Below are 14514 nucleotides of genomic sequence, written 5' to 3' on the forward strand. Positions count from 1 at the left end.
CCCACCAGCGGGTTCGCCCCTAAGCATTATGGTCAATGCGGTTCGATTCAGCGTGTGTGCTTCTTGTAAAGTCTCGAGTGTGTTCACTGTTGTGCTGGCCATCCCTGGACACGTGCTTCTGGGTCGTTACCCTTCATCAGCAGGGAATAGGCGTACGTATGGGGTTGCTGTGTAGGCTGCCAAAAGTGTTCTCAGGTCTGGTACCTCTCCACAGCGCGCAGGTGCGTTATCCCGAGCTCGTCAGCTCAACCGGCTCAAGGGAGCCCTAATAAACAGTAATCCATGGGGTCGCACACTGCTCCACCCACCAGCGGGTTCGCCCCTAAGAATTATGGTCAATGCGGTTCGATTCAGCGTGTGTGCTTCTTGTAAAGTCCCGAGTGTGTTCACCGTTGTGCTGGCCATCCCTGGACACGTGTTTCTGGGTCGTTACCCTTCATCAGCAGGGAATAGGCGTACGTATGGGGTTGCTGTGTAGGCTGCCAAAAGTGTTCTCAGGTCTGGTACCTCTCCACGGCGTGCAGGTGCGTGATCCCAAGCTCGTCACCTCAACCGGCTCAAGGGAGCCTTAATAAACAGTAATCCATGGGGTCGCACACTGCTCCACCCACCAGCGGGTTCGCCCCTAAGCATTATGGTCAATGCGGTTCGATTCAGCGTGTGTGCTTCTTGTAAAGTCCCGAGTGTGTTCACCGTTGTGCTGGCCATCTCTGGACACGTGTTTCTGGGTTGTTACCCTTCATCAGCAGGGAATAGGCATACGTATGGGGTTGCTGTGTAGGCTGCCAAAAGTGTTCTCAGGTCTGGTACCTCTCCGCGGCGCGCAGGTGCGTGATCCCGAGCTCGTCAGCTCAACCGGCTCAAGGGAGCCTTAATAAACAGTAATCCATGGGGTCGCACACTGCTCCACCCACCAGCGGGTTCGCCCCTAAGCATTATGGTCAATGCGGTTCGATTCAGCGTGTGTGCTTCTTGTAAAGTCCCGAGTGTGTTCACCGTTGTGCTGGCCATCCCTCGAGACGTGTTTCTGGGTCGTTACCCTTCATCAGCAGGGAATAGGCGTACGTATGGGGTTGCTGTGTAGGCTGCCAAAAGTGTTCTCAGGTCTGGTACCTCTCCACGGCGCGCAGGTGCGTGATACCGAGCTCGTCAGCTCAACCGGCTCAAGGGAGCCTTAATAAACAGTAATCCATGGGGTCGCACACTGCTCCACCGACCAGCGGGTTCGCCCCTAAGCATTATGGTCAATGCGGTTCGATTCAGCGTGTGTGCTTCTTGTAAAGTCCCGAGTGTGTTCACCGTTGTGCTGGCCATCCCTCGACACGTGTTTCTGGGTCGTTACCCTTCATCAGCAGGGAATAGGCGTACGTATGGGGTTGCTGTGTAGGCTGCCAAAAGTGTTCTCAGGTCTGGTACCTCTCCACGGCGCGCAGGTGCGTGTTCCCGAGCTCGTCAGCTCGACCAGCTCAAGGGAGCCTTAATAAACAGTAATCCATGGGGTCGCACACTGCTCCACCCACCAGCGTGTTCGCCCCTAAGCATTATGGTCAATGCGGTTCGATTAAGTGTGTGTGGGAACAACAAGTACTTATGTGCACCAACTTTGGTGAACCACTTACGAACTTTGTTTCAACTGTTCAAACCACACGCACTTCACATACCAGAGTGCTTAGGGGCGATCCGGAGGAGAAGCTAGCAGTGTGCCATCCATCGTAGATTTCCATTTGTAGTACTTAGTACACTGGGGGAAAAACATCCCTATATGTGTATCAAATAATCCATTCTTCTTGGGGTCAGATTGGGACTTGTTACAGCTGTTCACTTGGCAATTGTTTGGATGGCCTTTTGAGATCTTTTTATTTTAAAATAATTCTCCCCTTCTTTCTTCTGGTTGGACCCCCGACCACCCTTTTGGAAATCCCCCCAGGGGCCTTTTTGAACAATCTTGTGCTGGCCCAGAGGTCCACATCCACCGCAAGCTTCCTGTGATTAGTGAGCTTGTTGTCCACTAGGTGCTGGTGCAGCTCTATAAAACTGTGAATCAAGTTGTAAGGTGCATTGTAATTATCAACCTGGCTGCCCCTCACCCAGCCATTCAGTGTCTTTCTAGAGTAGTCCAAGAAATCTACTGAACACTGGGTTCTAAGCTTGTGGCTGTCCCTGAACATTTGGCAGTACTTTTCAGAGGTCTGCCAAAACCTAGAGATAAATATGGCTTTCTTGAGGGCATACTTGTTTTGGTTCTCTACTTTTTTTGTGCGTAGTGTGTCCTTCCACAAAAAGCATATACTTCCACAAGCCACGCCCACCTCACTGTTCCTCTGGAATCTTGTGGAGCATCAAGATCACTTCATAGGTAGAAAAACATTTACCTATGTCATCGTCTACCACATAATTGGGCACCAGATCTTTAGGTAACTTGACCCTCTTGTCTCCTTCAGACACTGAGTGCATGATACCACCACTACTGCTGGAATCCGTTTATTTTCTCTTTAAGTTCCAGCTCTTTAAAGCTCCTTACATGAACCAATCACTCCAAAGTAAGTTGTGCCCTCCTCTTGGGCTTGACTATTTATAGCCTGAACTTCCTTTGATGTCCAGTCCATGATCCCGCTCATCCATATCATCCTAATCATCCTGCTGTTCTGCTGTTGTTAGTGACTCATAAACCACCCACAAGGTCCTCAGAACTTTTGGTAGCCAGTTTAGGCTGACAGTGATGGAGCATGGGATGGCTCTAGTACCCAGATAATCCCACTGAACAAAAGTACCTTAAATCTTGATAGTGGTGCATTACGAGGTCTTGCATCGAGGGTGCATAGCCCAGCTGAAGCAATGCATCGGTTTCAAATATGAGAGGCTAAAATGCAAGGTCCAATATCATCATCAAGGATCCAGTCACCTAGGGCTTCTGAAGTGGAGTCTGGTGTCATGGATGCGTAACTCAGCCGACCCGAAGCACCAGTTCCAAGGAGCTACAAGGCTGCGATGCGAGTTTCTGCATTGTCAATGAGAATACCGTTGACGAGGGGTTGCAATGCATAGTACTGGCACTGGTAAAGCCCATGCAGCAGAGGGTATGCATTGGTTATGCTCGGGGTTGCACCGCGCAGCAGAGGAACTGTGTCAGTTCTGCTGGATCCACATATAGGATGAAAGAACACCTTCAGGTGTACTTCCAATGGTGCAGGACTCGGTTGACACCACTTGACAGCTTTAGGCAGTGTTAGGCTCACAGTTGAAGAGTCCAAGTGTTGGTAACAAGAAACTAGCCGTTGGAGTCACTCTGGTGGTGGATGTATGACGTTACAACGCATACTTTTACCACGCCTACCATTACCACGCATTTTTTACAACGCAGGATCCATGACAACGCATACCATTACCACGCATGTATTTACAACGCATATACCTTTACAACGCATACAATTACAACGTAAGTATTGGTAAGTATATAATATTTTTTAATATTTAATTTAAATAAAATTTATATAATGTAATTTAATTTAATTTATTTTAATGTAATTTAATTTAATTAATTTAATGTAATTTAATTTAATGTAATTTAATTTAATTTAATCAATTTAATTTAATGTAATTTAAATTTAATTATATTTAATTTTTACACTGTACCCTTTTACCCAAAAACCCAAAACTAACCCTGAACCCAAAAAATACCTCTTTTACCCAAAAACCCAAAACTGACCCTAAACCCTAAAAATACCCCTTTACCCAAAAACTGAAAACTGACCCTGAACCCTAAAAATACCCCTTTACCCAAAAACCCAAAACTGACCCTGAACCCAAAAAATACCCCTTTACAAAAAAAAACAAATAATATTTTTAATAAAATAATATACTTACCAATACTTACGTTGTAATGGTATGCGTTGTAAAAGTACCTGCGTTGTAAATACATGCGTGGTAATGGTATGCGTTGTAATGGATCCTGCGTTGTAAAAAATGCGTGGTAATGGTAGGTCGTGGTAAAAGTTGCGTTGTAAAGGTTGTATACCCTCTGGTGGTCCTAGGTAAAAGTTGCAGGTCCAGTTCTTCTCATCCAGGCAAGAGGTAAGCAGGCAGGAAGTCAGCACAGCAGGCAGCAATCTGTTAGGGCAGTAGTCCAGCAGAGTGGCAGTCCTTCCAGCAGCACAGAAGTCCTTCTTACTGGCAGAGTCTTCCACATGTCCAGAAGTGTATTGAACAGTTTGTGTCTGAGGTCATATATTTATACCTGGTACTCCTTTGTAGTGGGAGAAGCTTCTGGAAGTTTTACTTTCAAGTGCAATGGTTTCCTGCCTCCCCTGCCCCGATTCCAGACTAACTACAGGGGGTACACAATCCTTGTGTGAAGGAAGGACACTGTCTGCTCAAGTGTAAGTGGGGCTGTGCACAACTCCTTCCTTTCATCCTGGCAGTGATAGCCCATCCAGGCACACCTGAGGCTCTCTATTGCTTGTGTCTGTCTAGGAGGAATACACAAAGACCAACTGCCAACTACTTCTAGTAATGTGACTCAGAGACAGATTGCAGGCACTAAATGTCTAAGGCAGTAAAAGCTTTAAAACGTTATAAAACAGGCATTTTCAAAATTGTAGTTCAATACCCAGCGCCCCAATACCCATATGGGTTACAGTGTTGTGCTTCACAAATGCTGTTTGATTGATTGATTGATTGATTGATTGAAATCCAACTTTACCATAAAAGAGGATTTTTCATTACAATTCCAAGACACCAAACATGAACTTTTTGGCTGTTCCCATTTGGAAGTTATAGCTTATTAAGGTAACTGTGATAAGGTAACTCCAATGTTATCCTATGGGAGACGTAGGCCTTGCAATAGTGATATTTGGAGTTGCACTACTCAAGCAACACCTTCTGATACAGAGCCCCTTCTATCTAGTTTATCCCCTATTTCACTTGAGGAATCGGCAATGGAGCTCTCAAAGTGTAAATCTTGCTAGTCTCATTCTAGCACGATCGATGGTGAACACCTGGCTGAATAGGCTGCTTAACTAATCTCTTGACCAGGCACTGATGGTTCCCTCCAGCTGAAAATAGGCTCTCCGTCTCCACCTGCTGAAGAAGCCTTCTGCTAATTCCAAGATCTTTGACAATTTTTGATCTATATTTCTACTGCCCACAGATGCTAAACTTCTTGAGAAGAATATAAATAGGCATCTATCTAACTTTCTAGAAGCAAACCAACCGCTCCGTGATTCCCACTCAGTGTTCCATGCCCGATTTAGCACTGAGACTGCTCCCCTTGTCTTGGAATACAGTAAAGCTGACCTTGATTCAATTAATCCGGTAATGGTTGCTTTTGGATCTTTCTGGGGCAGTCCACATTGTCTCCCATGCTATTTTCCTAGAGAAACTGAACATGATCTGTATCAGAGGTCAATGACTATGCTGGTTCAAATCCTTCATTGATGGATAATCTTAGGCTGTTTTCCTTCCCACTTTTGCTTCTGGGACTGTAGTGAAGGCAGGGCACAGCTTGCTCACATTGCTATGTTAGCATAGGCTTATTAGAAGTTTAAACTCCATTTTGCCCTTTTGCGGTTTTTGCATACGACACTGCATGTAACTGTTGTTGAAAGTTAGACTACTTGAATTTCTTCATAAGAGAATGGTTTGTTTTTAACATCCCTAGACTTACATCGCAACCTTAGTCTGTACAGTGAGTGCAGAAGCCTCCAAGGGTACCATACCACTGTTAGCTGTTATGTGATGTGATGTGAGGTGATATGCATTTATATGGCGCACTGCCACTCCATGGAGCATCTTGGCGCATTAACTCATGCAGCTGAACAGATGGTCACAGCTTCCTTGTCCTCACTTAGCCGGCAGGGGGGTTAGACCAGTATTTTACATGCGGAGTCTGTAAGGCTGTAGATCCATGTCTTAAGCAGTTTTCGAAACTTTTGTTCGGTGGTGATCATGCGTAAATGATAGGGCAGTTTATTCCATGCCTTTGCGCCTATAACCGCCAGGGATTTTCCTCCCTTCGTTGTCAGTCTAAATTTCGGGACCGTCATCAGGTTCGCTGTCGCGGATCTAAGGTCTCGCGTAGGATGGTATCACCTGAAGTCTTTGTAGAGATACTGTGGGCCATGTTTATGAAAGGCCCTAAAGGCAATCGGCAGGACTTTGAATAGAATACGCTTCTGGATAGGAAGCCAATGAAGGGCATCTAGCGCAGCGGAGGCAGAAGATTTTCTTGGCCATCTAAGAACCAATCTCGCTGCTGCGTGTTGAACCATCTGCAATCTGTACAGGGTCGACTTATTCGCTCCTGCATACAAGCTGTTGCAATAATCCAATCTGGATGTTATCAATGCTACTGCAACAGTGTGTCTAGCTGATAAAGGATGGAGATCAAAACATTTCCTAAGGCCCTTTATAATGTTGAAACAAGAGCCGGCAACTTCCCGCGCCTGCTGTTTGAACGAAAGGGTCTTATCAAATGTAATCCCTAGATTGCGTGCAGCTGTAATAGTATTGGACGGGGCTTCAGCCTCCTCAGGCCAGCACGTCTGGGGGGAAAACAGGTTATTTTGTCCAAATGGCAACATTTCTGTTTTAGCGGCGTTACATTTGAGATGGTTGTTAGACATCCAGGCAAAGGTCGCAGTTAGACACTCTTTCAGGGTCTGTTCGGCATTGGCCAGGTCCTCATCAAAGACTAGAACTAATTGCGTATCATCAGCATACGCTACTGTGCTGATGTTAAACGAGGAGATTAGTTCAATCAGGGGGACCATATACAGATTGAAAAGAGTGGGGCTCAGACTGGAGCCCTGTGGAACCCCTGATTGCACCACCTTCTCATCAGAGCAGAACTGTCCCAGCCTAGTAACCTGCCGCCTGTGCGTCAGGAAATTTTTTGAACCACTTTAACACGGTGCCCGCAATGCCCGCATTTGCCAGGCGATTTAACCATATAGCATGGGACACCGTGTCAAATGCTGCAGATAGATCTAGTAGGATCAGGACTGCCTTTTTGCCCTGATCCAGAGCAGTTTTTAAAGTCTCTGTTGTAAATAGTAGCGCCGACTCAGTAGAATGATGGGCTCTAAAACCAGCTTGGTTAGGGTGAAGAATATTATTCTCCTCCAGATGAGCCGTAAGCTGCTTATTAACGGAAGCTTCTACCAGCTTGCAAACAGCTGGAAGGAGCGAGATAGGTTGTAGGTTGGATAGGACTGTGGGGCCTTGTAGCGCTTTTTTCTGTAGGGGTCTAACAGCTGCCACTTTCCAATGATCCGGAATCTCGCCCGTGAGGGGTGAAGCATTAATGATAGAATTTATCACAGGGTGGACCTCCTCTTTTATAGCTTTTAGCAATGCTGGGGGGCAAGGGTCAAATGGAGACCCTTACTTGATTGAGGATATGGCCTGGGACGAGTCCTCCATATTAATAGGAGTGAAGACCTTCCAGCACGCTGGGATAAAATCTCCAGTGTGTATAGTGTCCGTTGACTCAAAATCTTCCTCCTTAACCTGAGGGAAATCTTTGATAAGATTAAGTATTTTATACTCAAAGAAAGTCGCTATCTCATCGCATAGAGTCTGGGATGGGGGAATTTCCTGAGATAGTGTTTTGGGATTCCTAAAGCAATTAACAATTTCAAAGATTTCCTTTTGCTTATTTTTTGTGTCTTCTATCATCTTTGTATAATAGGTCACTTTAGCACCTTTAATTAAAGCATGGTAGTGTCTCCTAGCCCTCTTATATATCTCCTGGTCCGTGCTGTTGTAGTGTCGCCGCCATTTGCGCTCCAGCACTCTCACTTCTCCCAACGTTACCTTTAGGGCACTCATAAACCAGGGTGTGGACTTTTTCCCTAGTCTAGTTTTATTGTTAGTTCCTCGAGATTTCATCTTATCCCTGATGGTCCTCATCTATCCCTCATATCTCTGGTTATCAGTAGTCACGTTCCCTAGCAGCAATGCTCTGCTTTCCTTCGCCCAATTATTAAGCTCTGGATGCTCTATAATTTTCCCCCAACATGGTGTGGGCTTCCCATTATATGAGATTGCCATTTTCATAGCCTTATTTACCTCAACCCTCAGGCTAAAAGCGATGAATTTGTGATCTGACCATGTTTGGGGCAAAGGGGATTCTACCTTAATCGTGTCCAGGTTTGAGCTGATACAATCCAAGATGTGTCCAGCTTTATGTGTGGATTCTAACGTATGTATCGTCGGTCCTAAGACATTTAGAATCTCTTTAAAACAGAGCACGTTGGGGCCGTTAATACTGTCTAGGTGAAGATTTAAATCTCCCAATAGAATGAAGTTGGCAAATTTAAGAGTTAGGCTAGTCAGTACTTCACCTACACTTTCTAGGAACTGTGTAGATTGTACCGGGGTTCGATATATCAATACCCCCGCAAAGGTAAATGAATCATGTGCCTGAAAACTAAAGCCAAGGCATTCAGCTCCTTTGATGACCGAAAGGTCGGTTGTTATGCATTTTTGGGTGTCTCGATGAATAATTGCCAGCCCCCCCTCGATGTAGAGGTCTATCTAATCTTTGAATTTGAAAGCCTAGGGGCAAAGCATGTACTATGTCGGGGTTTGACCAGTCTCTAAGCCATGTTTCTGTGACAAATAAACAATCGAGATAATTTTCTGAAATAAGGTCGAAAATATGTGTGGCGTTCTTGCACAGGGAGCGAGCATTTATAAGACCCCTGATTAGGGTCCTATGTGCCCCTTTCTCTGTCGGTCTTTGGTAGGGTTCTAATACCTGTTTGCATCCATGGCAACATATCGAGCCCGCCCACGTATCAACGTTGAGAGTCTGGTGACAAAAACTCGGTTTATTGTTAAAGGATAGTAAGTGTTCTCTGGACAGCTAATGGTTCTGGTCAATCTGAGCAGTGTGCCTCGCCCCAGGCGCGTCCTTGGCGCGGACGGGTGCAGACGGGCTGGACTTTGGCTTGACTTCGGCGCGACAGCGGCGTTTCCGTTGATCGCATCTGCTGCGCGGAGCCATAACCGTCTGCTTTTTTGCTGTAGCCTCAATCGCTAGAGCGCTGTGACTGGTTGTACGCCTAAGATGGCTGCTGTTTTTGGGTCAGATGTCACTTTCCACTCAGCACCTAGCTCGGCTGTGTGAGGGCGTCTGAACTGTAAAGCTAAGTTACAGGTTACTGCAGGTATGGGCACAAATTTAAAATGATAATCTTTGCGGCGCAAACAAAAGTTTAAATCACAAAATACACGAATAGTTAAAACGCTCCCAATACAGACAAGCGGTCTCCCGGCTTTTCGCCGGCTTATTCGGGCTGATCGACCCACGCTCTAGACACAACATGCACACAGCTGCAGCTAACTGAAATTCTAGCACCTTTAATATTGCAATGCATGCATGATTAGGACACTTGGAGAAAATCTTTTTCCAGAGAGAGAAAGCTTTGCTGATCCTGTGATGTTATTCACTTCTGCTGATCTTGGAGGTTTGGGGTTCCCCATTCAAGCCAAAGAGACCTTCTATTATTATTATTAAACCTAGTTCCTAGCAGGGGAGGGTGGTACACAAGGTACTATAGGACCTGTTTACACTATCATCATAATAAGATTTCTCCCTTTGTGTTTTATGGAATTTTAACAATGCTGATCGTATTATTTTTATGCCTGCTTATGTTAGCAAAAATACCGCATCTTGTAGCATGTCGTTAAAATAAACATTTTAAACTTTTATGTGTCTCTAAATACTCTTTTTGTGGACTGGTATGAGAATAAAATGAAACAGTGTTCTTGATTACCACCATTCCTGAGAGTAACCTAAGTTGCATGTTCTGGGTTGTCTAATCATGGGTAACATTGCTATAGGACGGAGAGCTAATGAGACACTGATGCTAGTCGGATAGGGGTCTGGGTACTGAGGTGAGTTTTTTGGTAAACCACAATTCACTGAGGCCCTGGATCTCTGTGCACAGTTCTGTGTATGAGCAGAATACCCGCAACATGGCGCACCTAACGATGTGGTCTTATATTTGAGACTCTCGAGTAGTGCTTATAACAGTCCACGACACCCTCACTGCTGTTTACGGATAACGGCTGTGACGGATTAACCTACCTATATGTATTAAGTGTAGGTTTTTCAAGCTTGATATTAAAAAAAAAAGGTTTGAACTTTAAATTATAAACCATTTGTGCTACATTTCATATAAGTTGTGTTTTCTATTCAGTGTCCTATGGCTGACATTTACATAGCTCAGCATAGTCAAGTCCCTCCTCGCAATGACCTAATACGGTGTGGGGTATTCGCTAAAGGTATGGCAGTACTCTTTGTGGTTAGTGCTGATGCAGCGTACCCTTATGAGCTTTTCTACTCTTGGGTTACCTTATCTCCTGCTAATGTGGATGATGGTACATTCCATAAGTATACGCACACTGTGGTGTCTGCTGCATATGCACCGGAGATTCCACTTTATGCTTGGCTGAACAACAACACAGGGTCCAGACTCATAACCAGCAAGGCTAAGTCGAATGTACGTAAACAACAACATAAATGCCAGTGCTAGACTCAAATTCGTCCTTTTTAAACAAACCAGTGGTACGAATAAAACATACCAATGTGCTTTTTACTAGCGTCACTTATTTATTTTAGTCATTTATAGTCACTAGTACACAAATTTTCATTATTTTCCGCAAAACAGTATTTTTGTGCATATATACATTATATACAAAAACAAACAATTTTTCAAACTACACACAACTTTTTACAGATTTACAAAATTAACATCACATCCACATCATCCTTTCTTGCTCCAAACATACAACTTACATACACACTCATACACTATGAACCTCTTGAAGTGAGGCCCTCTGTCATAAAAAAACTTTCTAATGTAGAGTCATGAATCCTGTTAGTCTGAACACAGAATCAAAATAGTGAAAGCAAGATCAGTCAGGGTTTAATCCTATCTTATCCTAACAATGTTTTTTAACTGTTAGTCGATGACAAAGAGACAGAAGTGGTTGACGCGTTTCGAATCCCCTATTATAGGATTCTCCTCAGGACCAAAAGATTTCTAAAAAGACAAAAACAAACAAGTAGCCAAAATTAGATCCCCTAATGAGCAATATTAAAAAAACACTTGGCTCACCACCATCTCAGATACGCCTACCTTAATAATCCTGTACAACTGGTGTCTCTTGTTAGAAGTGAAACAGGTAATTTCAAGTGTGCTGTAATTGCAAACACAGGGACGACATACACATGTTACATAAACTCAACAACATTGTTTATCCATAATCTGTCGTGTAATTTGCCAAGAACTGCTGGAAGAACTGACCTGAAAATGTTGTAACTGAAAACGGTGATACCTGTGAAAAGGTTGTAAATGCACTCGCCAGAAACTGTGGTTCATTATTTTATGGGACACATAAGGCATGTATTATGCTGGCATCGGCTTCTTACCCAGTTTTTAGCTTTCTCGGTCCCAGCCGGGACTCGATATGGGTATCGCTGTGTCCGACCGCGATGCAAAATAACGCTTGAGTCTCATGCAAAAATCCTGTTAGGAAAAAGGGATGGCGATGAATTTTTAATTGTCGGTTAGCTTAAAAAAATGCTGTACAGAGCTGGAGATAATGCTGATGCAGCTTACATTGGAGGCGGCGTTTCTGTTCGTTCCCTTCCTTCGAGTTACGTTTGCAAAAGCCGTTTTTACTTTCTACTTCATATAGCGTTCACGTGATCGCTGTTTTCTTAAAGGGATCGAAACTTGCAAAATCCTTTGTAACTTTATTAAACGTGGTCAAAGGCTGTTCGGGCAAATAAATAAATGCATGCCTTAGTTGTTCCCTAGTAATGGCTGAGCCACAAAATGATTAATCCATGAATGGGCTACGGCATTATTACTTCCTCCAGTACAATATGGTGTATGTTTAAAATTATTTATATACACTAATCTTCCTGTATCGCTAATTGCATTTAAACGAAGCTGATTGTGTGGAAAGACATGAACAGTCACTATGTATCCAGGATATGGTGGGCTTGATATATCTGGCCAGGTGGGCCCCTGAAGATTTCTGAGATCGAATACATTTTTTATATACACTGCTCTTCCTGTATCGCTAATTGCATTAAAACGAAGCTGGTTGTGTGGAAAGACATGAACAGTCACTATGTATCCAGGACATGGTGGGCTTAATATATCTAGCCAGGTAAGCCCCTGAAGTCTTCTGAGATCTCATTGAGCCCAGGCATGGCAGTGTTGTATTTCATTATTAACAACGCTTCTCGTTGTGCCAGTCTGGCCTCTAAGTTGCCGCCTCGTGGGTCCTGTTCGATTTTTGAAATTATGGTCCATCGTAATTCATTTTCTTTATGTTGATATGACTGCCAGTGCTGAACTAGCGGTGCATTGGGTACTTGCCCAAGTATCCTCGACTTATGTTGTGTGATCCTCTGCCTGGCTTCCTGTGTTGTTTTTCCAATATAAAGTTTCAGACATGGGCACCAAATACCATAGATAATGTTCCTTGATTGACAATTCATGAACGTTTCGTGCTTCCAATGAATTCTTTCAAAGGAAAACACTGACCCTTCCAGTGTTGTGTAGCAACAGGTGCAATTACCACATTTGTGGTGACCAACTACTGGGGGCAAGTTCATCATTCCTCTTAGTGTCTTTTTTGGTTCAAGAGGCAGTGCTGCCCTTATGATGTGATTTGCCACACTTCTCTCTTTTTTGTATGCAAAAAGTGGTGGTTCCCTGAGATCACTATGTAGGTCTTTGACCAGATGCCAATTTTGCATTACGATTTTCCGTAGTTGATGTGTACTTGGACCAAAAGTGGAGACACAAACAATCCTTTGTTGGTCCGGTCTTGTTTCTTTCTGTAGTAATATTATTGTGTTTTTATCCAGGAGCCAAATCGATATTACTATTTTATGCCCTTGTTTGGTTATAATCAATAATATCCCTATAACGGCATAGTAATCATATCCATATTCAGTCGTAGCACATGCTGTCACATTAAGCAAGGCTACTTCCCCAGACTAGAAAGCACAACGAGTTCTCTAAACAAACCAAACCTCCAGCAACCTGGGAAATCCCCCTTGCTTTGTTTCGATTTCATCCTAGAACTCCTGTAAAGCACTGTAAAAAAGGCCAGTTCTTAGTGACATCTTTATTGACGTCTTATGTCCAACCTTAGGTCAAACCCGGCACCTTTCAGGTATAAATATACCAACGTTGCCTTAAGCAAACAGACGGTGGTGGTTTTGGAGCAGAGCAGCTATCTACTTGCCCGAGAGCCCAGCTGATGCGAGAGCCCACGGACACTGCCCCTCCTCTTTGACGCACTGAGAGAGACGCTGTCTTTTCTCCTGCCGAGAAATCCAGCTCCGGTGTTTCCAGATACCTTCGCGGGTTACTGGGATATCGAGTCCTGAGAGAGAGATACAAGACCTCCTGCTTTCTAATACCCAGGTACGGAGCTGACTAAACACTTAGAGAGAATTCTTGAGTCAGATTCTTGGCAAAACCAACTTAACTTAAACTGCTACTTACTTACTCCTTCCCACGTATTAGGCTTAGGTCAGGTACACCGGGGTAGGATTATTTAGAAGCACCAGTTGAGTACGTTAGTCAATGTATATAAGTATGTATATATTTTATCTATTTTAAAGTATCTTATGGCTAAGAAACCATATCGATGCTTTTACAGTATTATTTCTTAATCCTCCTTTTACTGTATGCACTTTACTTTACTATGAGTATTGCAATTGTGGCTATTCATTTCGCTTGTATGAGAAAGAAGACTGCTCAATAAATAACAACCTTTTATTGAAAACGCCCGTCTTTCTTTTCTCTGCACTCTAGTGAAACTAAGTATGCACACTTGACTGAGTGAAATAGCTGTCTCTTGTTTTCACACGCCTCTAGAGATACACTCTTATTCTGAGGGAGCAAAGTTGTCATGTTATATGGTTGTCAGAAGCTAATCCCTTCTTGTCTCTCCTTGGAGGTTAAACTCCTCCTCGTTTATTCGAGAAAGTTTCTAGTGACCTCTGAGCTAGCTGGCACAAAACTTAAGTCTAATATAGTCAGTAGAGACCTACTCAACCTCAGTCCTACGTCTACACTGCTGAATATATTATTCCAATGCGCAGAGCCTATTGAGAATATAGGAACTACACTACATGGCGCCCAACGTTTGGTAAGACGATAAATCTAACGCAAGACGTTAGAGTAACTCAGTCGTGCTTTTTCACACAGACCCCTTTTCCCGTAAATACTCCAAAAGACGTCTGGAGTGGGTATAAGGTTAAAATCCGCCGGAACTTAGTAGGAAGAGATTCCTATGTATAGTTTTTGGTTTAGTCAACGTTGAAGGATACAGTGTTCCAAAAATATTGTGCACCTAATTTTTGTTTCCTTGAAACCTGATCTGCAACCAAAAACCTATTGTCAGTAAAATGCCTGACGGAGACGAAGAAAGAGATGCTACAGCTTCTCAACTGTTGTTAGAAGACACAACTCT

Source organism: Lissotriton helveticus, chromosome 11 (assembly GCF_964261635.1).
Source record: "Lissotriton helveticus chromosome 11, aLisHel1.1, whole genome shotgun sequence".
NCBI lineage: Eukaryota > Metazoa > Chordata > Amphibia > Caudata > Salamandridae > Lissotriton > Lissotriton helveticus.